At 44.1% G+C, this 25,121-nt stretch overlaps 1 long non-coding RNA gene across 1 annotated transcript; it reads left to right on the top strand.

The window, feature by feature from the left end:
- The first annotated feature begins 41 nt into the window (after positions 1-41).
- LOC147623767 (uncharacterized) lies at positions 42-1,510 on the top strand. The gene is made up of 2 exons (XR_015269285.1): positions 42-569; positions 1,251-1,510. It is a non-coding gene; the product is annotated as an uncharacterized LOC147623767 (long non-coding RNA).
- The last annotated feature ends 23,611 nt before the right edge of the window (positions 1,511-25,121 follow it).

Raw genomic sequence — 25,121 nt, forward strand, 5'->3', positions numbered from 1 at the left:
GCATTGAATTCTATGCAAATTTTTTTAGGCTGGTTAGAAAAGAAGGCGCCTTTAACCAACACGCTTCAGACACGGAATCGGGGCTTTTACCAACACGCTTCAGACACGGAATCGGGGTAACAGTGATCACCGACCGCTTATGTCAATCTTAAGTTCGTCGTCTCTCCCGAGTGGATAGAGCTCGAGTCAGTAGAAGTCAAAGAGCTGAGGCTTTTTGGTATGGTTGCTGCCGCTTATGCCATCGCCGTAAACATCAGTGCACTTCATATCTCTGGCTTATAAAAGCTTCCCCGGAGGCCCCATCATCTCCCGACTTTGCACAAGAAGACGAAGAAGAAGAAGGAGCAGCAGCACTATCTACTTGCTCTCTGTATAAGGCCCCTTCGATCCGGTTGAGCTTGAAAGGAAGGTGGCCAGCAAGCATTCTGGGAATGGAGGCCATAATGCCCTTCCGCAGAGGGTGTGTGAGGCTCGCTGTTATGCTTTGGTATTGGAATCTACTGGCCGCCATTCCCCGAGCCATCTTCAGAGCCTGGATTCGCCTCAAAACACAAGCGTATCAGCAGCAGGTATTGCCGAGCTAACCTAATACGCCCCAAATGATTTAGGGAGATGCATTATTAACAAATGTTCTTGTGGAAAAAATTGTTTGTATATAATCTCTTGGTTGAAATAATTAAAGATGCATATTCTACTCGATTTTATTTTATTTTTTGCTGTATTAGAGTGTAGAGATCTTCAGTCTTTAAAAAAGAAAATAAAAGAACGATGATGTGAGGAGAGGTGTGGGCTGCCACGTGGATGTCCCTTTTACCCTAGTCCCTCCCCAAGTAGGGTTTACAACAGGGTTCGACAGGTGTGATTAGGCAAGAGGAGGTGTGGGCTGCCACTTGGATGTCCCCTTTACCCTGCCCTGGTGGCCTCCCCAATTAGGGTTTATACCAGGGTTCGGCCTTCCCCCGGGCCGAAAAAAGATAGGTTCACTTTATCCTTGAGCGTGCTCAACTTTTGAAAAATTCTTCTCATTTTGAGAGGTGAGTTTTTTTTTAAATAGTAGTAATTGGATGAAAGTATGAAGAAAATGCTTGTTCAATATGACTTTTTCCTTTTCAACCCATGGTGAGAAGGATTCATGTCAAGTCTAGTCAAATTTTTTTTTCGAACATTGGTTTACACAAAGAAAGTATTCTACTTCAAAGATTGTGAAAACTAATCTTTAATCTTTTTCTGATGTTGACTTGACTTTACAGGTTGCTTGAAAATTTTATACTTCCAAATGGGATGTTTTTTGACCAGTTCGATTGGTCACACAATAGTGGGCAGGATGAGTTTATCATAGGAATAGCGCGGATTTGGAGTACATTTAGCATTTTTCTAGAAGAATGCTAGTTTGCAAAGGGATGAGTTTTTCGCACTCTATTTTTTGTAAAAGTTTTGTTTCTAGGTTGGATATGTAAACAAGTGGATATTTGCAAGGGAATGAGTTTTTTTAGGGCTCTATTTTTGAAAATTTTCTTTCTTTAATTGAGTGATGGCCTTGAAGTGGAAATGCAAGCACTTTAGGTTTATGATATCTTATTCTACGAGTTCATCCCACCTCTTTTTGGCTTTTTCTTTTGTTAAAGAAAGAAGCAGCTAACATAATTGAATGATGTGTAAAGTCAATAATCAAGTATACATGTATGCTATGCTTCGTTAAGAACTTTACGGAACTACCCATTTTGTACTGACTCTACATAAAGCACCTAGGTCTTTTACTACGGTTTACTCTTTTGGAACCAAGGAGGTTGGGGTGACGACACATCACCCAATCCACATACCCTTGTCATCTTTTAGGTGTTAGAACTTGTGTGTGTCTTCTTTGCCTTAACAACATATAAATGTTGGTATCCACACCAGGAATAAATCTTGATATTCACATTGGGAATGATCACTTGGTTGGAAAGTTCTTTGTAGTCTCAATAGTGCTCTTGAAGAATGGGTATTGATACATCATGGATGAATTAAAGAGACTCAGTGCATCAACTGGAACAAAAAAGTTCAAAATTAAAGTTGACTATTTGAAAGTTTTTCTATGTAATCTGCAAATTGTCTTGTTGAAATTAACTACAATTATAATTAGTAAAACCAAGAATGAAAGAGTATGTAAATGTGTTGCACCAAGGGTATGGCTAGATTTTCAATAGCAAATGATAAGTAAGCAAGCTATGATACATTATGAACATAAAAGAACCTAATATTTAAATAAACTTAGATAAAATTGGGTTCACCAAGCTTAGCTGTTTGTGGCTTTTGATCGAGAAGGTCAAGTACCCTATATTGGCTATTTTGAGAATATGACATAGCTTAGTCAAAATCCAAGAAAGTGTAGATTTTTTATAATTGATGTTGCCAATGGCCATCATGTTTGGACATGAGTGATACCACTCACCTATTGTTGCATTCAATACAAGAAAAGATGATGATAATCCAACTCGAGGAGGAGAAGATGATACCTTATTTGTGGCATTCATTTGTTTAAGTTAAAAGCTTACCTAAACTTATCAAAACATGTGGCATTTTGAGCTTTGCCTTAGAGACATGAAATGCAACTTCCTTTGGTTGTGGGTGTGCTAGCCATCGTCTATCGTCTGCATCCTCACTCCATTATCACACACTAGAGAGCTCCATAGGAAGAGAATTACCCATCTAGATAGAGGAAAGAAGAAGATTCATACACTATGGATCAATCTCCTAAGAGGTGGATAGAGTGGGGAAGCTCATGAGAGAGAGACTCTACAAACATTCCTACCCAAGCATAGGGAGCTCACACACCATGGTGGGTGCAAACCTACTCTACTGTATGAACCATCATCGCCTTGATGAGATCTCCTTGAGATGGGTCGTATAATGCACTAAGCTTGCATCCACCACATGATTCCCCAATTTAGAGATGTGCTTGGATGGCTATTGATGATGAAACTTATACATGTGTTAGTAGTTGTGAGTGCCCATTCATGCAAGAAGTTGTTGGAATTAGGGTTGCAGGAATGCACACACAACTTCAAGAAGATGAGGAAGCTTGAGCACAACACAGTAGTGTATTATGAGTGCCAAAAATGAAAGATAACAAGCCCTAGAAGATAATGGGCGTATATACAATGCACGGGGGAAAAAACCTCCTAGTGAGGGAAAAAGTGCCCCGGCGGTCCTAAGTGTGTTCACACACATCACTACTATAATATGGTAACAAATCCCCCCTGGAGTGATGCGGTGAACAAGAGCTAGCACTCATGTATAGGGAAGTGTCTAGCTATGTGGACGAATCCACAAAAGGGAGTAAGCCCAAAGCTTTGCGAAAAGCTTCGAACTTCTCACGAGGCAGAGCCTTTGTGAAAAGGTCTGCAAGGTTATCCTGTGTTGGCACATAAGCCAAACTGATCTCTCCTGCAGAGAGTCTCTCCCTGACATAATGGTAGTGCACCTCAATGTGCTTCGTACGAGCATGGAACACTGGGTTCCGCGCAACTGCCAATGCGCTCTGACTGTCAGTGAAGATGGTGGTGGCAGATGGCTGCCCAACACCCAAATCAGCCATAAGGCGTCTGAGCCACACACACTCAACCGTAGCTGTGAAAGCTGCCCTGTACTCAGCTTCACAACTAGAAGTGGCCACAGTAGGCTGCTTCTTGCTCAACCATGATATGCATGAGCTTCCAAGCATGAAGCAAAAACCACTCGTGGACACGCGTGTGTCATAACAACCAGCCCAGTCAGAATCTGAAAAAGCATGTAAATCTGGCGGCAATGATCCCCCCTTGGGATAAAACAACCCAAGATGCCGAGTACCACTCAAATAGCGAAAGATACGCTTCACTGCCTGCCAATGCTTAATGCCTGGGCTATGCATAAACCTGCTCACCTGTGAGACTGCAAACTGAATATCTGGCCTCGTAATGCATACATAAATGAGGCAACCAACAGCTGTCTGATAGAGTGTGACATCAAAGTGATCTCCAGCATCATGAAGACTCAACTTCAAACCTGTCTCCATTGGAGTAGCAATAGGCTTGCAGTCTTCAAGGCCAAATCTCCGCAACAATGTTTCAATATACTTTGTCTGACACAAAGCAATACCTCCATCACACTGCTTAAATTGCACCCCCAAATAATGATGCAAATGCCCCAAATCTGACATCTCAAAAGAGGCATTCAAATCAGCCTTAAAATCAGCAATATGACTCTCATTTGGTCCTGTGAGCAGCATGTCATCGACATAGAGAGCAATGATTAGATGTACACCATCCACACGTTTAACATACAAAGTGCTTTCTGTTGGACTATTCTGAAACCCATGTGCAGTCAAATATGCATGTATTTTTTCATACCAAGCTCGTGGAGCTTGCTTTAAACCATATAAAGCCTTTTTTAACCTGCACACTTTGTTTTCCTGCCCTCTTTGAACAAAACCACGAGGCTGCGATACATACACCTCCTCATGCAAATCTCCATTTAAGAACGCAGTCTTTATGTCCAGCTGATGTACATTCCAACCATTATGAGCTGCTAATGCACAGATGCTACGAACAGTGGTCATACGACATGTGGGAGCAAAAGTCTCATCAAAATCAATGCCCTTCTCTTGAGCATAACCTTTTGCAACAAGCCTAGCCTTATGGCGATCCACTGTGCCATCAGGCTTACGCTTCAATTTGTATACCCACTTAGTGCCAATGGCCTTCTTGCCAGGGGGCAAGTCACATAAAGACCATGTACCATTCTTCATAATAGCATCGTATTCTGCTTGCATAGCAGCCATCCAATTTTCTGAACTTTGTGCCTCATCAAATGAAACAGGCTCACTTTCATCGCACATACTAGAAACAGCCAATGCATAACAATCTGACGCATAAGATGCACCATGAGAGCCAGAACGAGTGCGACTAGACAAAGGGGCATCCAACTTGCTGTCACGCAAAGTCTGCACCAGCCATCTAGGCATATTCCTAGAGCCCTCAATCTCTTGTCTCTCATCCTCAAGTGCATCATGCACATCTGCATCAGATATAGGCTGATCTGTGCCATCATTTAAAACCTGCATAGGCTGAAAAACTGCCTCATGAGGTATTGCACTTGACTGTGCACCACTGAAAAGAGGCAACAATGTATCATAGACATCACGTGAGCTGATATCTGTCTCCTTAGTACATGAAACCAAGGGCTGAACTGCATCTTCCACAAATACAACATCACGGCTAACCAAAATGCGCTTTGTCTGTGGATGATACAAACGATAGCCTTTGCTCTCAGCACTATATCCAACAAAAATACATTTGACAGCTTTGTCATCCAATTTTCTGCGATGTTGCACAGGCACTAATGCATATGCCAGGCAACCAAAAACACGTAAATGGCCAACAGATGGCTTGCGGCCATGCCAAGCCTCATATGGAGTGACAACCTGTAATGCTTTGGTGGGACACCTGTTTAGTACATAAGTGGCACACATGACAGCCTCAAGCCAAAAACCATGTGGTAGACTTTGACTCTTAACCATACATCTTGCCATTTCCATGAGAGACCTGTTTTTTCTCTCAGCCACACCATTTTGCTGTGGTGTATACGGCACTGTACATTGGTGTTTTATCCCACGCTCAGCCAGAAATGCATTAAATTCTGAAGACATATACTCCCCCCCTCGATCTGAACGGAGGGTGCCCATCTTACTTTCTGACACATTTTCAGCCATAACCAAAAACTGTTTGAAGCACAAAAACACTTCGGACTTTGCCTTCAAAGGATATACCCATGCATGCCTGGTAAAATCATCAATGAAAGTCACGAAGTAAAGGTAGTTTCCAAATGATGGAGTTTGCATGGGACCACAAACATCACTGTGAACAAGCTGCAATCTGCGTTCAGCTCTCACTGATCCATCTTTGGGAAAGGAAGCACGCTGCATTTTACCCAATATGCAGCCCTCACAAACATGCTTGACAGGTGCCTCAAGCTTAGGCAAAGAAGACACCATTTCAGATTTCTGCAGGCGCAGCAAACTTGCAAAATTCAGATGACCAAAACGTGCATGCCACAGTTTTGCATTTGAAATAGCCTGCGTATCCATAATAGCACATGCTGAATCCTCTACACATTTGCCATCCATATTGAGCTTATACAGCCCTCGACATAGTGAACCAGATGCTACAATGATGTCACCACAAGAGAGATCATGAACAGTACATCTGTCATCCACAAATTTTACAACCAAACCTGTTTTGGCAAATGCGGAGACTGACAGCAGATTCTTTTTGATCCCTGGCACATACAATGCATCAAAAAGTGTAAAGGTGTTGCCATTTGCAACATTCAGCACAATCTGTCCAACTCCTTTAACGGGATAAGAGGAGTTATTGGCACAAGTGACAGTATTCCCTGTGGGAGCAGACTCAAGGAAAGTGAATAAACTGCGCTGCGAGGTGATATGCTTAGTGGCACCACTGTCAAAGTACCATACATCTGAATCTACTGCAGACATACATGTGTCATGCAAAGATGGGTCATAACTGCACTGCGCATTGAATGCCCATTCTGTATCTAGCACAACATTAGCAGATTCATTGTTAGAAGGAGAGGCATCTGCAACAGCCATACCAGCCTCTTTCTTCTTAGCCTCTTTCGCAGCCAGCTTAGGACACGCTTTGATGACATGATCATTTCCCTTACAGTACTTGCAAAATGTCTTCTGTTTGTCACCCTTCTTCTCATCTTTGTCTTCCTTCTTTGGTTGCGCAGCATTTGCAGATTTCTGCTTACTAGAAGAAAAGCCAGCTTTACCTTTCCCGCTTCTCTGACTAGCAACGAAAGCTTGATCTGCGACACGCATAATATTCCTGTTTTGCCTTGACTGGTCTTCTTGCAGCAAAACAGAAACTAACTCCTCAAATGATAAGGCATTGGGATTGCCTTTCATCATCAAGCGAAGAGTGGAAGCAAAACCCTGATAAGAATCTGGTAGACCATTCAAAACAGTCTGCACAAGTGAACTGTCTGACAGGATTTCATCTGCAGAAATGAGCTGCTCTTTGAAATCCTTGATCTTTGTCAAAAAGCTATCCATAGAATCACCTTCGTTCATATGCTCACTCTCCAACTGTTTTCGGAGATAAGCAACACGAGCCTCATTTCTTGCCTGATACAATGTGGCAAGTACATCCCAAGCATCCTTAGAAGTCCTGCAGGAGCGAATATGTGGGATAATGGTACGTTTGACAGACAGCGCAATCAAGGCATGAGCCTGCGCATCTCTACCATCCCAACGAATCTGCTCTGCTGAAAGTGGTGGTTCTCGAACAGCTGCTACAGCACTTGTGCCTGCACCATCATCAACAGTACCTGTTTCTGATGTGTTTGCAGCATTCCCAGCCACAATAGGACGTGCATCAATACCCTGCACAATGTTCCATAACCCCTTTGCTACCAATACATGTCGCATCATATATGCCCACAATGGATAGTTGGTGCCATCCAACTTATCCTCAGCAGCCAACATGCGGAATACATCATTGTTGTCAGCCATGGCCAATGACTGTACTACTAGATGTAAATGCTGTCTGTAAGAGGTAAACCTGTATAAAAACGACCTGTGCTATGTAGCACAGCCCAAAACAGACGAATGGGCACCTGTCCTGCAGATTTTGATCTTGACAGAAAATCTGCACAGTAGGACGATTTTGCCTACGCAGTACTTGGAATGCAAAAACGGAGGGCGAAATGACTTCAGATCAAAATTCTGAAATTACCGAGCCCTACGGGCTCACCCACGGCATATACTAACCTGCAGACGCTCGTGAAACCTCGTCGCAATCGGAGGAGATGAAGCGGCAGGTGCCGGTGATGCTGCCCGGGAGGAGGAAGCCTGCTCTGATACCAATTGTTGGAATTAGGGTTGCAGGAATGCACACACAACTTCAAGAAGATGAGGAAGCTTGAGCACAACACAGTAGTGTATTATGAGTGCCAAAAATGAAAGATAACAAGCCCTAGAAGATAATGGGCGTATATACAATGCACGGGGGAAAAAACCTCCTAGTGAGGGAAAAAGTGCCCCGGCGGTCCTAAGTGTGTTCACACACATCACTACTATAATATGGTAACAGAAGTGCCTATGAAGTGTGAAGAAATTTTAGTGAATAACAATGCAGGTATGCATAGGCTCCTACTCTTCGGTGATATGTCCTCCAACTCAAGTTTGCTTTATTTGACTCTTTTTTATTTCTTTCTTAGACTTTGTTTTGTTCATCATTCTTCAGTGAAGATTAAGGGGCATATAAAGAGGTTATCCTTTAAGGAGTTAGTTTCTTTGGCAAGGTTAGTTTATCAAATAGAATGGTAATAGCATCATTAACAAACAACCCGTTGTGCTTGCACATTTCAGGGAATCTAGGTGACAGTGGGTTATACCATGGACCGGGCTTTCACTCACCATGGCCACCCCATACAAAGATATACTTGGATGGTTTTCAATGGTGAGGTTATGGTGCATATAAACTTTGTAGGGCTTCTACATCTAGCTTTGGTTGTCTTCACTATCTCGGCAAATTAATCGTAGAGAACCAGGAGCCACTATTTGAAGCATGTTTGACTGATCAACTTCTAACATCTTTAGTACCTTCCTCATGCTTAGTCTTAGGTCAATGCACATATGCCTTATGTGAAGTGCTCAATTGAGGAGGGGACTGACTATCAAGCATAACAAGGCCATGAGGAAAAATAGGGTGAAGAGAAGCAAGCTTTAGAGTCAAGAATATTTTTGCCACTTTAGAACCAACTTTCAAAAGCCTCAGAGTAGGGTATGGTGTGATAATAGAAAAACACCAAGTTGTGATGATAAGAGGAGAACAAAACACAGGTTTCATCATCTTTTTTGAGCTTGATAGTGCTGATAAAAAATAGGTAGAAAAAATTGGATCTACAAGTCACATAGGTGTCGACATAAAAAGAAGATGCATATGAACCCACGCTTTGATGTGCCTTGAAGCTTCACTTGTCCGAGTTCTTTGAATTCTAGGATCTTGATTGAAATTGAGTGATAGGCTTGATGTGCTTTGGAAGCTTCTATTTACACATGTTCTTCTCTATGTGTTGTTTCCTTGGGAAATGAACGCATGCCTTGATGTGCCTTGAACTCTAGGACCTTGATTGAAATCGAGTATAGGCCACTCGTGGTTTGATGTGCTTTGGAAGCTTCTATTTGCACATGTCTTTCTCTGTGTTGCTTCCTTGCAAATGAAATTAATGGTCTCTGCGGATTGACAACAGTGCTAAATATGTTCAATTTAAAAGCTTACCTAAACTTGCCAAAACATAACTTCTTGATTGTGTGGGTGTACTAGATCATCAACTATATCCTTAGTCTATTGAGCTCCATAGGCATTGGTGTGGAGGAAGAGCTTTAGTTGACTAGATGAAGGTAGGAAGAAAATTGTTAATCTCCCAAGAGGTGGATAGAGGGGGGAACTCATCATGAGAGGGAGATCCTACAAACATTCCTACCCATGCATGCATCCATCTAGCTATGTAAGGATTTAACAAAAGAGTAAAAAGAAGAAGGTAGAGAGCCACAAGTATTCTTAAGGCAAGAGATTGTGCATTTCTTAATGTCAAAATTACCTTATATACAAATGGTTAGTGCTCACAAATATGAAAATGGTTAGTGTTCACACTTGGCTAGCCATAACTTAAAAGTAGTCCATGTCCACTATGCCAAGCCTTAAGCAAATATGTACACAAAGTCACAAACTTCCCCATTTAGCATAAAGTATATTTAGAGTAGGGCCGATTTATATATTCTAGTAGCACCATCTTACAAAACATAGTCTTTTGATACCAAAAAGTAAGATGGTAAAGCTCCTATGGTAGGATGGCTGGGCGAGACCATGTTAACCAGAGTGATTAACATACCCCCTCTTTCTAATGGTGATGAGGGATCCAGGGTGTAGTTTTTGCATAGAAGTTCTTGAATGCAAGGCCTCATATTTGTGGTCATAAGTGATTCCTTCTTGTTTTCCTTAAAGCGGGGGATTGCTCACACCGAATGACGTATTCCATTGCATCGACCATTAAGGTGGGCCACCATAACCCGGTTGTGAGGACTTTGCGTGTAGCGGTATCTGCCGTGAAGTGCCCCCTAGCATAGGCAGAGTGAGTCAGTTCTAAATGGAAGATATATTTGTCTTCACGAACACAGTGTTCGATAATCTTGTCTTTCCTCTACATGTAGAGTTGGCCTGCAATGAGTTGGTAGGGGTGAGGTATCGTGTATGGTCCTTGTTGGGCCTCATAGTCCGCTTAGTTCACTCAATCCAGCTCTGTCTCAAGCTTCGCTACCATTGATCACTACTTCTAACTTATCATCTTTGCTTTGCCCTTTTGCTTCTTATTTTCCCTCTTGTTTATCTTCTTGCTTACCACCTTGTGTTCGCTTATCATCCCCTCTTGCCCCTTTAGCCATTTCCCTTTCACCTCCTATCACATCTACGACTATTTCACTCGACCTCTGCCGCATATCACCCCTTTTACAAGCATCCATTATCTTTAACCAGTGTTGCATGGTTTGAAGCCTGATCATAAGCTAGCACAATGGATATTGAGCACTTCACGCCAACAGCATAGGGGAGTGTCGGCTCTTCACGCAACTGACTGCGGAGCAGCAAGGACACAGAGTAACACGATGAGGAAGGGTGAAAGGATTGCATACTTTTGCTTCAGGCAGCCAATGATTACACAGAACCTAGCTCTACCAAGAGTATCTACAAAGCTTAAGGGAGCCTTGTTCCAAATTCAGTAACGGCTTCGGAGCCTTGTTCCCTTTGAAGGTATGGTGGTTGGGGGAATGACCAAGGTAAGCGCTACTGCCTTCTCCGTGGGTGGTGTTTGAATGAATTCCTTCACGGCCTCCTAATAAGCTTGGTCCACAATGGATGGGTAGACTGCACCATCAAGGAGAGGAGTTGGTTTGTTGGGGCTCCTTGGGACTGGCGGGCGGGTGACGGCCGCCACTATTGGAGTGCCAACAGTGGGAGGTGGCACCCCTGCCACTATTGGAGTTTCAACCTTGGGAGATGGCACCACAGCTTCCACTATGTTAACCAATGGGGTTCTAGGACAATCCCGGGTGTAGTGGTCTCAGTTCTCTGGGGGCAATGGAGGCATGGGGGCGAGCCCTTTGTTATGGTGCATTGAGCTTGCATGTGGCCGCTCCCCCCACAATAGTAGCATATAAGAGGTCGGGTGGGGTTGTTGGGAGGACGGCGATAGTGGCCGGAGGTACTGGAGGGGCTGCCGCATAGACCACCAGAGGTGGGTTTTGATAAACTTGAGGTGCTTGTGGGACCGACAACAACGGGTGGGAGGTACTGCTGATAGGGTGGGAGAGTGCTTGCTTGATATGGAATTTGCATAGGCAGGGGGTTGTATGTTAGGGTTGCTTTGGGATGAGGGGTACTGGTGTATGTTACCGTGGGCTACTTGAGCTCCCTGTTGAGATGAAGTGGCCTGGGGCGGTGGAGGGGTTTGTACAAAAGTAGCCATGGGGGAGGGAAGGGTATGTGGGGCAGCTAAGTAGGAGGGACCAGTGGTGGGGGCTGATTGAGGGTTTAAAAAGGGTGTTGGGTTTTGTTGGTGGTTAGGGGCCTGGGAAGAAGTTGAAGCACTACTGGTTGGGGTCACCATGTAGTCTTCGGCAAAGGGATTAAGCGGGGAGGCACCTTGCTTAAGTTGTTGTTGCATATAAGGCGAAGTCCTTTGAGGTAGTAACACTCCTTGTCCTCATGGCCCGCCGCCTTCGAGCAAAATGGGCAATATTTCTTGGAGGGACAATCATTTGGAAGATGGCCTTGCGAGCTACATACCGGGCACCATGGACTCGTCTTGGGATCTTTGACCTTGAGCTGCTCGATCTCTTTCTTGAGCACTGCCACGGCCACGTCCTCTTGTTGTGACCTTTTGAAATTTTCAAGCTCCTTCTTGAGCTTGGCTAGCTCGTCCACGGAAGCGGATGTAGAATAATCTACCGTCAGGGCTAGAGGAACAATTGGAGGAGCCGAAGACATGCCGGAGATAAGTGGGGACCAAGAGGTATTACCATGAGGCGAGCATTCTCCAGTTGTGTAGCTCTATCTTGGAAGTCTTCCAGGGTTCCTTGGGGTGGAAAGGTCTCTCTCATCTTCATCACTGTTTGAGTAGGGAGTGCTCGAAGCACCGACTGTTGCAGCATGTAGTTTCTAGGATCTTGGGGTAGCCGAGCGACCAAAACTTTAGCTCTTGTGACAAGTTGGGCCACTGACTCCCCCGCCTTCATGGAGAGTTGATTGAGCTCTTGAGTGATAAGGTCAAAGTAGTTCCTTGGCCAAAAGGTAGCCAAGAACTATAGCCTGAGGGTGGCCCAATCCGGGAAGTGGTTGATGGGAAATTGAATGTACCACTGGTCGGCACTTTCTTCTAGTGTTGTCGGGAAACAGACCAAACGTGCATCATCTCGGTTGAGACTTCTTGAGTCACACATAGTGAGGAACCACTGCACATGGTCTTCCGCATCTTCAGTGATGGTACTTTTGAAGGATGGTAGCTTAACTTGCACGCAGTTAAGGACAGTAGCCAATGGCTCTGGTCTTGGAGCTACCATAGGGTTAGAAGAGGAAGATGCTGAGGGAAGAGTAAGGGAACGAGGAAGAACCCTATGACGACTAGTTCGAAGAGGAGAATGAAGGGGTGAATCACCTCCAGAAGCTCTAGTCTTTGGGGGCATGCACAACACTCCTCTCACCAAGATAAAAAATCACCAAAAAAGAAAAAAGATTATAAAAAAAAGAGACTATCCTTGACCTCTAGGAGAGTCCCATCGTGATCGCCAAATTTTGTCTAAGCTGTGGATGACTCCGCCGGTCCTCGCTAGGGAACCCGAGAACAACCGACACAAACACTAGGGTTGGGGGAGAAGGGAGTGTGGATCCTCTCAGGGAAGTATACCCGCCAAGGATGAGTCGACCTCACTGGCTAGATATGCAAGACCTATGCTCTACACTATCTACCGTGCTTTCTGACCACCACCTAGCACCACAGTATCCCTACATGCCTCTCACTCACACCACACACACCACTCACACCTCACTCACCTCGCTCACACAAAGAGATAGCCAAAACACCAGCAGAGCAACATTGCATATCATGATACCAAAAGGAATGATACAAGAGAGACTCTGCTCCAATAGAATGAAGTGCTAGCATGAAGGTGATACACCAAAGAGCATCCTCCTCTGTGAGAGTGTGTCCCAGACTGTGTGTGTCTTGCTGGCAAGAGAGTGCTCCCCATGTCTCCTCCTTGGTGGGTGTCCTCGACCTCGGATGTTGCTCAAGAGGATCTCGAAGATGATCTCTCCCTGCCTTGGGAAAGGGAGAGGGGTGTTGCCTCCATGAGTGCCATTGGAGGCCATGCACGTTTGAGATGTCGGAGGGGACCGGCGGTCGGAGAGGTCGGAGAGCATCGACGGTCAGAGGGCATCGGTGGTGATGGCGGTCGGAGCGGTTGAAGGGCACCGGCGGTGATGGCGGTCTGAGGCATAGGGCACTGGTAGTTGGAGCGGTTGGAGGGCACTGGCAGTTGGAGTGGTTGAACACCAGCGGTGACGACAGTCGGAGGCATCGGAGGGCACTAACAGAGCGGTTGAAGGGCACCGACGGTGATGGCGGTCTGAGGCATAGGGCACTGGTAGTTGGAGCAGTTGGAGGGCACTGGCGGTCGGAGTGGTTGAAGAACACCAGCGGTGACGACAGTCGGAGGCATCGGAGGGCACTAACGGTCAGAGCGATCGGAGGGCACTAACGGTGACAACAGTCGGAGGCATCGGAGGGCACTGGGGGTCAGAGCGATCGGAGGGCACTAACGGTCGAGAGCGGTCGAAGGCCACTAGCGGTGACGGCGGTCGGAGCCATCGGAGGGCACTATGGCGATCAGAGCGGTCTGAGGACACTAGTAGTCGGAGCGGTCGAAGGCCACCAACAGTGACGGCGGTTGGTGCCATCAGAAAGCACTGGCAGTTGGAGCGGTTGGAGGGGTGTGGAGGACCTGGCTTCCCGTCCACAGGGGCAGCCCAAGGATGAGCCGCACCTTGCTATCTTCTATGGAGATTCCTTGTTGTTGGGAGACAATGTGTCCCAGGATAACTCCATGCCTAACCCAATACTAGCATTTGAGTGGGTTCAATGAAATGCGGTACAGCTTGCATCTTTCTAGCACCTTTCATAAACAGTCAAGGTGTGCCTTCCACGTGAAGTTGACACAGAGGTCATTCATAAGAACTCAAGGAATTTTTGAAGATATTCCGTGTAGGCTGGAAGGTGCCGGGGACATTGGTCAACCCAAAAGGCATCCCTATTTTGTAGCAAAGGCCATTTTGTGTTGATCCTTGGGGTTGATCAACACTTGATTGTAGCTGGAGAATCCATCAAGGAAGTTGTAGGCTTCCTTTCCTGTGACTTGTTTGAGCATGTGCTCCATGAAGGGTAAGAGATACTGATCCCATATAGTGGCAGCATTGACCTTTTTGAGGTCCATGCACACTCTTACCTTCCCATTTTTTTGGGCACTATCGCTATGGGTGATACCCATTCTGTGTGCTCTATTTTGTAGATGAATCCGGCGTCAATGAGTCTATCAAATTCTCCCCGGACCATATTGGAATACTTTGGATTCATAGGATAAGCCCTTTGCTTGACAGGTCTCACTCCATCGATCATAGGAATGGTGTGCTTGACTACTTTGGGAGGTACACCCTTCATATCCATACTTCCAGGCAAAACAATCCTAGAATTCTGTGAGAAGAGCCATGAGTTCAGTCTCTTCCTTGGTAGAGAGCTCATCCCCAATGTGTATTGGCCTCGGGTCTTTGCTCAGACCTGCTAGGTTGCATGAATTTGTCGGCCATGTGGAAGGTTATGAAGTGTTTGGGAACTTTTTTGGTCTCTTCTACCCTAACGCTTTCTTCTTCTATCAGTTTTTTGGCTTCTTTTTCCGCCGCTAGCGCTAACTTTTTATTGCATGCCTTGCGCAGAACGACAAAGCTTTTGGGGTTCGAGTTTGGGGTCAATGGGTTCCATTGGCTTTGAGGTGGTCGTGTGGACCAAGAGGGAGTTATTTGTGAACTCATGTTGCTATATTTAGTTGAAGTGTTCACATGCTTCAACCATCCCTACATATTTTAGCAAGTGGGCGTCTGAATCGGTAGGGAAAACATAACATTCTTGCCTAGGGAAATCCATTAGGTTTGCGACTCATGTGTGAGCATGTTCCCCATGATGGTTCCACTTTATCAGCCTGTTTAGGTTCAGGAGTGGTGACATCAAGCAGGTATGCAGTGCTAAGCATCTAGAGAGATGTGATCTCCTGCCCACCATCGGCTATTGCAAACCTAGTTCTCATGCATCGTGGAAGTATGTCCAAGGTAGCAAGGATATGTATCCGATTCTCAGAGTCTTCTGGCTCCGGAAGAGGTGCACATTCTCAGAGTCTTCTGGCTCCAGAAGAGGTGCACATTCCTCTCTATCCTTTTCATAATCTATTGTTTTATGGCATGTTTTGACATAGGTAGACTGTGGTGGATCTGGTAGTTGTTACTAAGTCCTCTCGTGAAGGGTCTGCCACTCATGGGATGTACCTTCCACGTGCATAGGTTGACCTTAACTGTCTGATCTTTCCTCCAAATGTAGATATGGTCAGTATCCGAGCTGTGTATCATTTTAGTTTCCCTCATGAAAGGTCATCCAAGGATGCAATCATATAAAACTGCCTGACGGTCGAAGTTCATCATCTCACAAAGGTGTAGCGGAAGGTGGTTCCCAAGATCTTTATTTTAAAATCCTTCAATAGACCAATGGGTCTAGCGATGGCTCCGTTAGCAAGTTTTACTAGTAATGTTGTGGCATCCATGGCGGGTGCTCCCCATTTTTCGAGCATTGTTTGGTAACAATGCTCACTCTTGCCCCCCCATCCAGGATTGCACTGACTTGGAGGCTATCGAAGGTTATTGACAGTGTAGCATTGAGCTTATCGCCTTCAAAATATTGTTTGAGCTTATTGACTCAAACTGTGGGGGTGCCAGTGATCTCATGGGGTTCTATAAGTTCATCTTCCTCTGACTCATTAGAGCTGTCTAGCTCCATGGATTCTTACATGCCTGCCCCCCAAGGCATCCCTCTATCCAATCCTTCAAATCCTATTTAGATGCTTCATTGCTCCATTGATCTCCATAGCTCCATTGAACATAATCAATAAACAAGAAACAAGCTCAAACCACATGCACCAACTAGTGGATTTGCACTCCGAGGTAAAATCAAGACTCTAGCACATGAAATGTGTGGAGGACCCTAAGCTAAGTGCTCTTCCCGACAAAACAATGCCAAAGATGTTAACCTACACATACTATCTTATACACAAGAGAAGGAAATAAAAAGAGAAACAAACCATGCAAGGGTCGATTCGAAGATTAGCACTTAGCCAACCCTAATAAGGGTTAACTCCCCTATGTGAGGCCACTAGAGACTCACTCCACCACCACACTTGTCACCGAGATTCACAAGCTAGGTGAAGAGCAAAGGAAGGAACTCTAGAAAGCTCTACCTTCACTCAATGCCAACATGCATGCAAGAGGGATCTTGGTAGAGAGGCAAGAGAAGGGAGAGGAGAAGAGAAGCTAGATTAACAGCATCCCTAATATGCATACCCAACAATAAAGCAAGCAAGCACATACATCACAAGAAAGCAACCACAAGCTCAAGAGAGTGAGTGAGTGAGTGAGTGAATGAGAGAGAGCTAGACTCAATTGAGACAAATGGGATTGTCCCTTTTCATATCCATAAAACGTCTTATATACATGAGCTCACTTTTTACAATGGCCGGCCACCGATTTATAATTGGAGGCCCAAAACTAACTTTCTAGCTCTATGTACATCTCATTCCTACGACTGAAATTACACAAGCCGTAAGCTCAATCATCCCATATCTCTTTTATCAATAAGTGTTTTGTGTGCGGTTACAAAAGGATAAGTTACAAGAACCGTGACTATGCTTGAAAAATGATGTTAACCGGAGTGGTTAACACTCCTCAAACTCCTTGTTGATATCTTGCCAAATAGGATCCTAGTCTACCATTATCTCCTCACTGATCATTGTGCTCTATATAGCACATGTCCACATGGACACTATGAAGGAACTCTTTTTTGGCACATACCCCTCCTTACCAAAAGCTACCTTCAAGCTTGACACATCATCTCTCAATCCCCTCACCTTTGCATATGGAATAATCCTGTATAGTGGAGCCATTGGACATTGAAAACAACTCAAAAGTATGATTTTTTGCATTATATTTTTTCCCTATTCATATAAATTTTATTCTCATCCTTGTCATCATCTAGAAGAGGAATCTCATATCTCATAACATAAGGAACAATTTGTATATTAAGCTCTTTTGGTGCCATCTCATCGTCCATCTCATGACTGCTACCTATAACCAAGCCATTAACAGTATGTCTTTCAACCTCTTCATCCACATCTTGTACTTCCTGGAAATTCATCTGAACCACTCTAATAATCTCCTCCAAACTCTTTGATGGTAGATGATCATGGTCTGTATTCCTTGCCCCTCTTGCCTTTCTCCCGTGCTTGCCTCCATCTCCTCTGGATGATAGACACAGTTCAAATGTTATAAATTTTCTTAAATTTTAAACTGGAATGTAACATGGGATACATCTCACGTAAATGTACATCAAAGCATTCCAATCTTATAACATTAAACACATTAGAGCATCAACACTTGTAACTCCCTAATTTGACGCCAAACACACCACATGTAGTTCAATACAAATGCTTTCAACTAAGTTCATACTTTTCAATATATCAAGCATAAATAATTTAAACAATGCCGCTCAACTTTAAATATGTCCTTCTCAATAGACACCACCTCATGAGGATAAAGCTTGGTGTTTGGTAAACCATTCAAAATTTGTACACATTCTCCAACCAATAAAACAAGAGAATGACTCAAACACGTCATGTCTCCACCATTGTAATCTTTGTGCATACACAAAACACCTCAAGAAATCAACAAACAAATGGTGAACCATGGGTCTCTTCAAGATACTCTCTTACTAAAATGTGTTACTATTTGTTGGCCAGCTTGCTTTCAATGCCACCTTTGCTTATGCTATTGTGGGGGTTAAAAAACCACCTAATATGTAGTTAAATTTGTTTTTGCAATCATAGTGGGCATTGTGCTGTTGGGCATTCATGCAAGCTCTAAGACAGGCTAGAAGGAACCACTGAAAAGCAATACATTTTGAGGTTTGATGTCACCATAGCCGGAGTTGAACCCACCATCCATGAGCTAAGAAGTTGAGCCTTTGTTGGTGAAAGGGCTGAGTTTCAACATTATCGTGCACCTAAAAACATGGCTGTGGGAGGCCGCTTGCAGCCATGTTTTTAGGTGCATGATAATGTCTTTGACATGGCCATGAAAGTCAGCACTGATGTAAGCACTCGAAGGGCTATCATCCTCTTCATGGTCAATGCATAGGATACCCCGCACCACAAGATGTGTGCCATCAAACCAATCATCCATGAGCTGAGAAGTTGAGTCTTTGTTTGATGCAGATGTCCTTGGAGAGGCTATAGGTCGAATTTGGCATGTGGTCCATCCACAGGGCCTCAAGAAGCTGATAGGTAACATTACACAGGGAAAAGTCACCCAACCATGCAGAGCAGCCTCTCCCCACTCTGGAGCTCTACTTATTTTATGGCTAGATTCATGGCCATGCAACTAAAAATATGGTCATGGGAGGCTGTACCGACGCGGCCTCCCACGACCATGTCTTTAGTTGCATGACCATGTCTTTGCCATGCAAAGACAAGATGCAACCGCCATCCATGGAAGGCACCTCTTCTTTGTACGCCCCTCTCACTAAGTTCGAAGTCCAATTCAAGGGTCATGAATGCTAAGTTGTGTGTGTGCTTTCCACACCCACCTCCCTCGCACCCCCCGAGAAAGAAATCCTTCTATTAGTTACTGAACAAAACAGCCATACTGGCTAAGTACAAACCATAGAGGGTAGTGATCATCAAGAAAACTGAAGAAGGGGGAAAGAGTACTCTTCTCCCGTGGGTATCCGCTTTGGCAGGAGAAGCTCATCAAGAAGTCCAATTCAAGGGAATGTCTCGAAAAATACTCGTCCGGTGTGGCCTCTTGCCCATAAGGTAAATTTGCAGAAATTTGAAAACTTGGAACGTTTACCTAGACGGACGGCGTGGGGGCTTTTGCTTGCGCAGCATATTGGAGGAGGTTGCTGAGTGCCGTACGACTTGAGGTTAGGGTTTGAAAATCGATGGAGATGAAGCTTAACGATGGAGATAAAGACGGAGTGATAACAACAAATTTTGTTTTGAAAAAAACACAATAAAAATTTGGCTAATCATTTTTAAAGCCTTTTGTTTTGAAAAAAACACAATAAAAATTTGGCTAATCATTTTTAAAGCCTTTTGAAAGCTTTTGAAAAGTTTTTTCTGAAGTGTTTTTAAAAGCATATATAACTATATTACATTATAATAAAGTTTTGAAGATGTTTTTAAAGCAAGCGCGCACACACACACATATATAGTTTTTTGAAGCTCTATTTTTATAGCTTGTTTTTAAGCTTTTTTTTTAAGAGTTTTTTAGAACTTTTATTTAAAGCACATACATACATACATACATACATACATACATACATATATATATATATATATATATATATATATATATATATATATATATGAAAGGATTTTGATAGCTACACACACGCACACACACACACACACATTTATACATACACATATATACCTACATACATAGATTTATTTACATACATACATACATACATGCATATATATATATATATATGTATCTATCTATCTATCTATGATCGTTGTGAAGGAAACCCCACCCTAACGTGTCGTGGAAAGTTGCTTATCTGTTGAGCTCGAGCATGGCTCAAGAGCTCCACTGTAGCCGTTAATCACCACCGTCCTCCTGCACTCATTGTCACATTGAGGCGGTTGCTTTAATCCAATGGGTGATGCAAGCTCTCTCGTGAAGATCGTGTGAGATCTCTGCGGAAGAGGATTGAGCCTAATCACTCAAGAGAGAGATAGGAAGCAAGAGGGAAGCGTTTTGAAGTTCCCTCAACATAATATTAACAAGTGAAAACATTATTTCCCAGATTTACTTTAAAATTTTTAAGCAATTGATTGAACCATTATATTGCAATTTGAAGCCTTGGAAAGTGCACCAAAATAGGGTACTTTGGACTGAGTATGCCAGTTCAATTTGAATTCAATCTGTGTGATTTTCTACATCAACAATGAAGTTTGTTGAGTACTTTGGAGTATCTCGGACACTTATTAGAGTGTGGTTGAGCTAAGGAAGGCTCATTTACAGAATTGGACGTGTGCGGAAGGTGCATTTGCATTGAGCAAATATGTCAGACAACCCAGTACAGATTGTGGGTGAGACGTTGGATAGAAAGAAGTTCCAGGCATGGAAGTACAGGATTAAAAGCTTTCTAAAAGGAAAAGGATTTTGGAACCTTGTTACAGGTGCGGAGCCAGAGCCGGCGGATCTACCCCGGCAACCTACACAACAACAAGTTGTAGCTCATAAGCAATGGTCAGAGAGAGCATACAAAGTTTTGCATTACTTGTCTATATGTATCTCGGATGCTATACTCATACATATACATATTCTGAGAATCCAAGAACGCATGGGATACTTTGGTAAACCTGTTTGATAGATACTAGTGCTCGTAAGTCTCAGTTGAGACAACAGATTCATAATGTGTGATATATACCACTGAATATTGGGCACTTGCCATAGCTCAAGAACCTAGCCAAATATTCTCTCTCTTGGTTCTAATATCAATTGTATTCCATGATCAGTGCACTCCCCGTCCCAGAGGATCATTGTTACCTTCCCCTGGGGAAGCTAGAGGGGTAGCTGTGTTGTCAGCAGAGTTGATTGTACTTGTAGCGTTCTGGACCCAACTTCCTCCAAGGATGACTGGTTCTTTTGTTTCACCTGTGAACCACATAAAACTTACAAGACACTGGGTTAGCTAGAGTATGTACAGTTTGTGTAAAAGACCCAAGGCTTTGTATGCGTTGTCCACACTAGGCAATTGAACTTTGGCATGGGAAGTTTTACGAGAGGGTTTTCCTAGAGAGACTCATGTTTCCCATGGCAAAAGATTATGGCTAGCAAGGCATGTTTTCTTTACATGTTTCTACCAAAGGGGAAATCTATCCAGAACCAAAGGGTGGTTGTTTTAGGTTGTGGAGATACACCTAAATCAAGGTGTTAAGCGACGCAATGGCTTTTTAGGGTTCATTGAAGGGTCAGGCCGTTTGGGAGCACGAATTGTGTGCCAAGATTGCGACCTAGGAGGGTGTCAAGGATTTTAAGCCAATCATGGGTCACCTTCATCACTCTATTAATAGAAGCGATCGTGCATGACACTCGCGCGTCATCAAGGGCTTGATGACAAGCATCAAAAATTAAGAGATCATTGCTCTTGGCAGTAGTGGTCACAGAGTCTTCAACAAAGGGAGAGTTGGCAATGGGATGTGAGTGCTAGGTATATAAATTGACTTTAAGCGTTTGAGACTGTTTGCGGAGGTAGACATGATGCAGATCCCAATCATGGATTAGTCAGGTTTGAAGGGTCAACCTAATATGGCATGATATGTGGCATTACAAAAGTCCATGGCCAAAAATGTGAGGTGGAATGTCATGTCATAGACTTTTACCTCGAGGTCATGCACTAGGCCCAGGGGTTTTGACCAATTTGGCCCCAGATTTCCCAACATGTTTGTGTGAGGATGCTTACACCAGAACCTCCATCCAAGATGCCTTTGACCACATGTCTGTTATAGGAAATGGGCAATGTTGCATTTGTGTCATCACCTTCAAATTATTGTCCCAGTGCATTGACGTGAATTGTAGGTTCACCTTTGGGTTGTGGGTGGTGGTGATGGAGTAAGTCTGGATGATGGGGCTCAGATTCATCCGAGGAATCTGAGGGAGCTTCCTCCTCCATATAAGCCTGTAGTTTGTGTTCCATCCAATCTCGAAGGTCATTCCATAAATTTGGACTACCTTTTAACAAGGTTCCTACATGCATGTGGATTTGGTAGGAAAGGAAGGCAGAGAGGCCGGCCAGGTCACGTTAATGAATAAGGGATTCTTGAGGGGTGGGGCGTTGGACCAGCAATAGTATATGGAAGTTCAATTTGGTCCTTATTTGACAGGTATGGAGGTCGAGAGGTGGTTGAAGTAGGAGGATAAAATACCTTAGCAAATTTGGTGTGCGGACCTCATGAGTCTCTGTTGGACTCTGTGTCGGTGTTCGTATCATCGAGTGGTTCGATGTGAACGTGGGATTTGCGCTGGGCCATTTGTGGAATAGCCATTGGCACGAGGGGCAAAATCGTCATTTGTTAACATCATGTTGGCAAATGGATTGTCCTCAGCCTAGAGCGTTTGCGGGGGCTCTTGCCTTACCTGGTGTACGAACACCTAATTTGCATGTTTCTATTGTGTAAAATCTCTCTACTTTGCTACCCTCTCTTTGATAAGGTTTGCTGTTATCCTTGCCTTCTTTAGCTATCTCTTGCCTAATAGGATGGTGGAATTCGAATACCTGTCGTCCACTGCTCTATGTACAAGGAAGCAACATGCAGAGTCGTTAGAGAAAACGAGCCTAAAGTAGTTCGCAGAGCTACCTTGGGAGGAGGAGCTCTAACACAACTTCAGAGTAGGTGAACAGCTGGAATAGCTCTAGCGTTCCAACATCATTACATTGCCCTTGGAAGAGAAGAGGGAATTCAACCCCTTATATGTGGTAGAGGTGTTCCGCCTGCTAGTAGAAGGTAAAGTTGAGATCAAGCTAGCAGAAGATGATGAACTCAAGGCAGAATTCAGCTCGCTGGAGGGGAAAGCCCATGAATATAAGATGATTGAAACTTTCGATAATGACAAGTAAAAGAAAATGAGGTTTGTGGTGGAGATAATAAACTTCACCCACAAGCCTTACTGCATGTCCAAAAAGACATTCGGAATGGTGAAGGCTATAGAAGCTCGCACAAGAGTGGCATGGGAAGAGATGCTCTACCACAACCTTAAGGAATAGATCGGAAAGCTCACCAAGCCCAACACAAAAACAAAAATCGGCCCGTATCTGGATGCACTGTTCAAAGGAAAGGCTCAAGGAGGAGCAGAGAAGGAAAATGAGGTGGTCCCAAAGGAGAGTGCCTTAGGGAAGTCTGAAAGCTCAAAGCCCTCGGGAAGGTCTTAGGAGTAGCTCGAGACAAGCAAAGAAGAGGGTGTTTGAGTTTGGGGAGAAAAAGGTCAGCACCAAAAAGGAAAAAACCTCCAAAGGAGGGTTCTAGGGGTGGTGTGGAGGTGCTAAGTGGGCAGCAAAAATGAAGTAGGATCTGGCCGTGCTAGGAAGATTTGTGTTGTCCTCGAAAGATGGAGCAGCAAACAAGAGGAAATTGTAACACTACACTTAGAGGTGTAGCCTCCACCACCCATAGCTAGAATTCTTAGTGCCCTTATCGACCCAGATGGTGTCAAGCTAGTCCAAATTTTCGAAAACAATTGAGATGGGCTGGGTGCAGGGAGCCATAAATTACCTACAAGAGTGCATGAATGATGGGCTCAAAGAGATGACAAAGCTGCAATCCATCATCAAGGAGAAGGATGTCGCATGCACTGAGAGAACAAAAGCCTTGTAGGACCTGATGAGCCAACATGAACCAATGCACGAAGAGTTGTGCAGAAGGAGGGAAAAAGTTGGCCAGGTGGATGACCTACGGAAGCAGCTTAAGGAGCTCAACAAAGTACTGAAGCTTGAGATGGAAGAGATGAAGAAGCACATGGCCAAAAGGTACCAGCAAGCCTTGCAAATGTAGGATGATCTAAACAAGGCCATAGAAGAGTGGGCGAGAATGGAAGTTCAGGTCGCCCGGATCCAAGAGGAGCACCTCAAGATCATAAGGGATGTCTAGAACAGGGCCGACAAAGATAAAGTAGAATTGGTGAAAGTAAAGGTGCGATTAGCAGTACTAGATACTGAGGAGTAGCAAAAATTTATGACCTGGACGCAGAGAAGATGGAGCAGTGTCAGAGTCATGCAGTGGAAGGACTTAAGGAGGTGTGGGGGCTTTATTTGGAAAAGTTGAAATCAGATGGAATCACCCACTCCTTCCTGCAAACACATAACTCCCCACTAGTCAAGAGATAAAAATCCGGATGGAGGATCTGGACACCTAGATTCGGCTTCATCCTCGGGCCAGGAACTAGCAAAGGCACTCGAGGCACCACTCACTAGTGGAGTGGAGAAAGAAGTGGGCAACAACAGAGGTGGTGCCAATAGGAATGAAGAGCTGCACAAGGAGAATGAGCAGCTACGTCAAGACCATCCTAAAAGGAGAAGGAAAGAAACCGACAGTTGAAACAGATGGAAAAGGAAAAGAGATAGTACAGTGGACCGGCTTTGCACCACTAGAACTTATCCTAGAAAATGAACTAAAGGAGCATGCATGGGTGGCCACAAAGAAGTTCAAGGAGAAAGCAAATGATGAAGCAACTCTACATGTCTAGATAGAGGAACTAGAAGTCCTCATCAAGGAATATAAGGAATAGCAAAAACAAGATGGCCAGACCATCAAAGCATTGAAGAAAGAGGTAGAAGCGGTCACACTCGCAAGGGTGACCAAACGAAAAGGAGAAAAAATGGGGATCAATGAGCTGAATGTGGCATTAACAACAATAAACACTGACATAAAAAAAAGCCTAGCAAATGGATGCCATGAAAAAGTCCCACACTGTAAAACTACAATCCAAAGAAAAGATGGCTCAGGACTTCCAAGATTGGGCCAAAAGAGAGAAGAAGCCTAGGGAGGATGTACAACACACGATGCAGGAGGAGTTAGGCTAGAAGAGCCTTAGTGCTTGGAGAGAAACGAATCTCAAATGCATACAGTGGTTGATAAACTCTACACA

Source organism: Cibotium barometz, chromosome 26, assembly GCF_041138505.1.
Source record: "Cibotium barometz isolate CiBa-2024 chromosome 26, ASM4113850v1, whole genome shotgun sequence".
Classification (NCBI taxonomy): domain Eukaryota; kingdom Viridiplantae; phylum Streptophyta; class Polypodiopsida; order Cyatheales; family Cibotiaceae; genus Cibotium; species Cibotium barometz.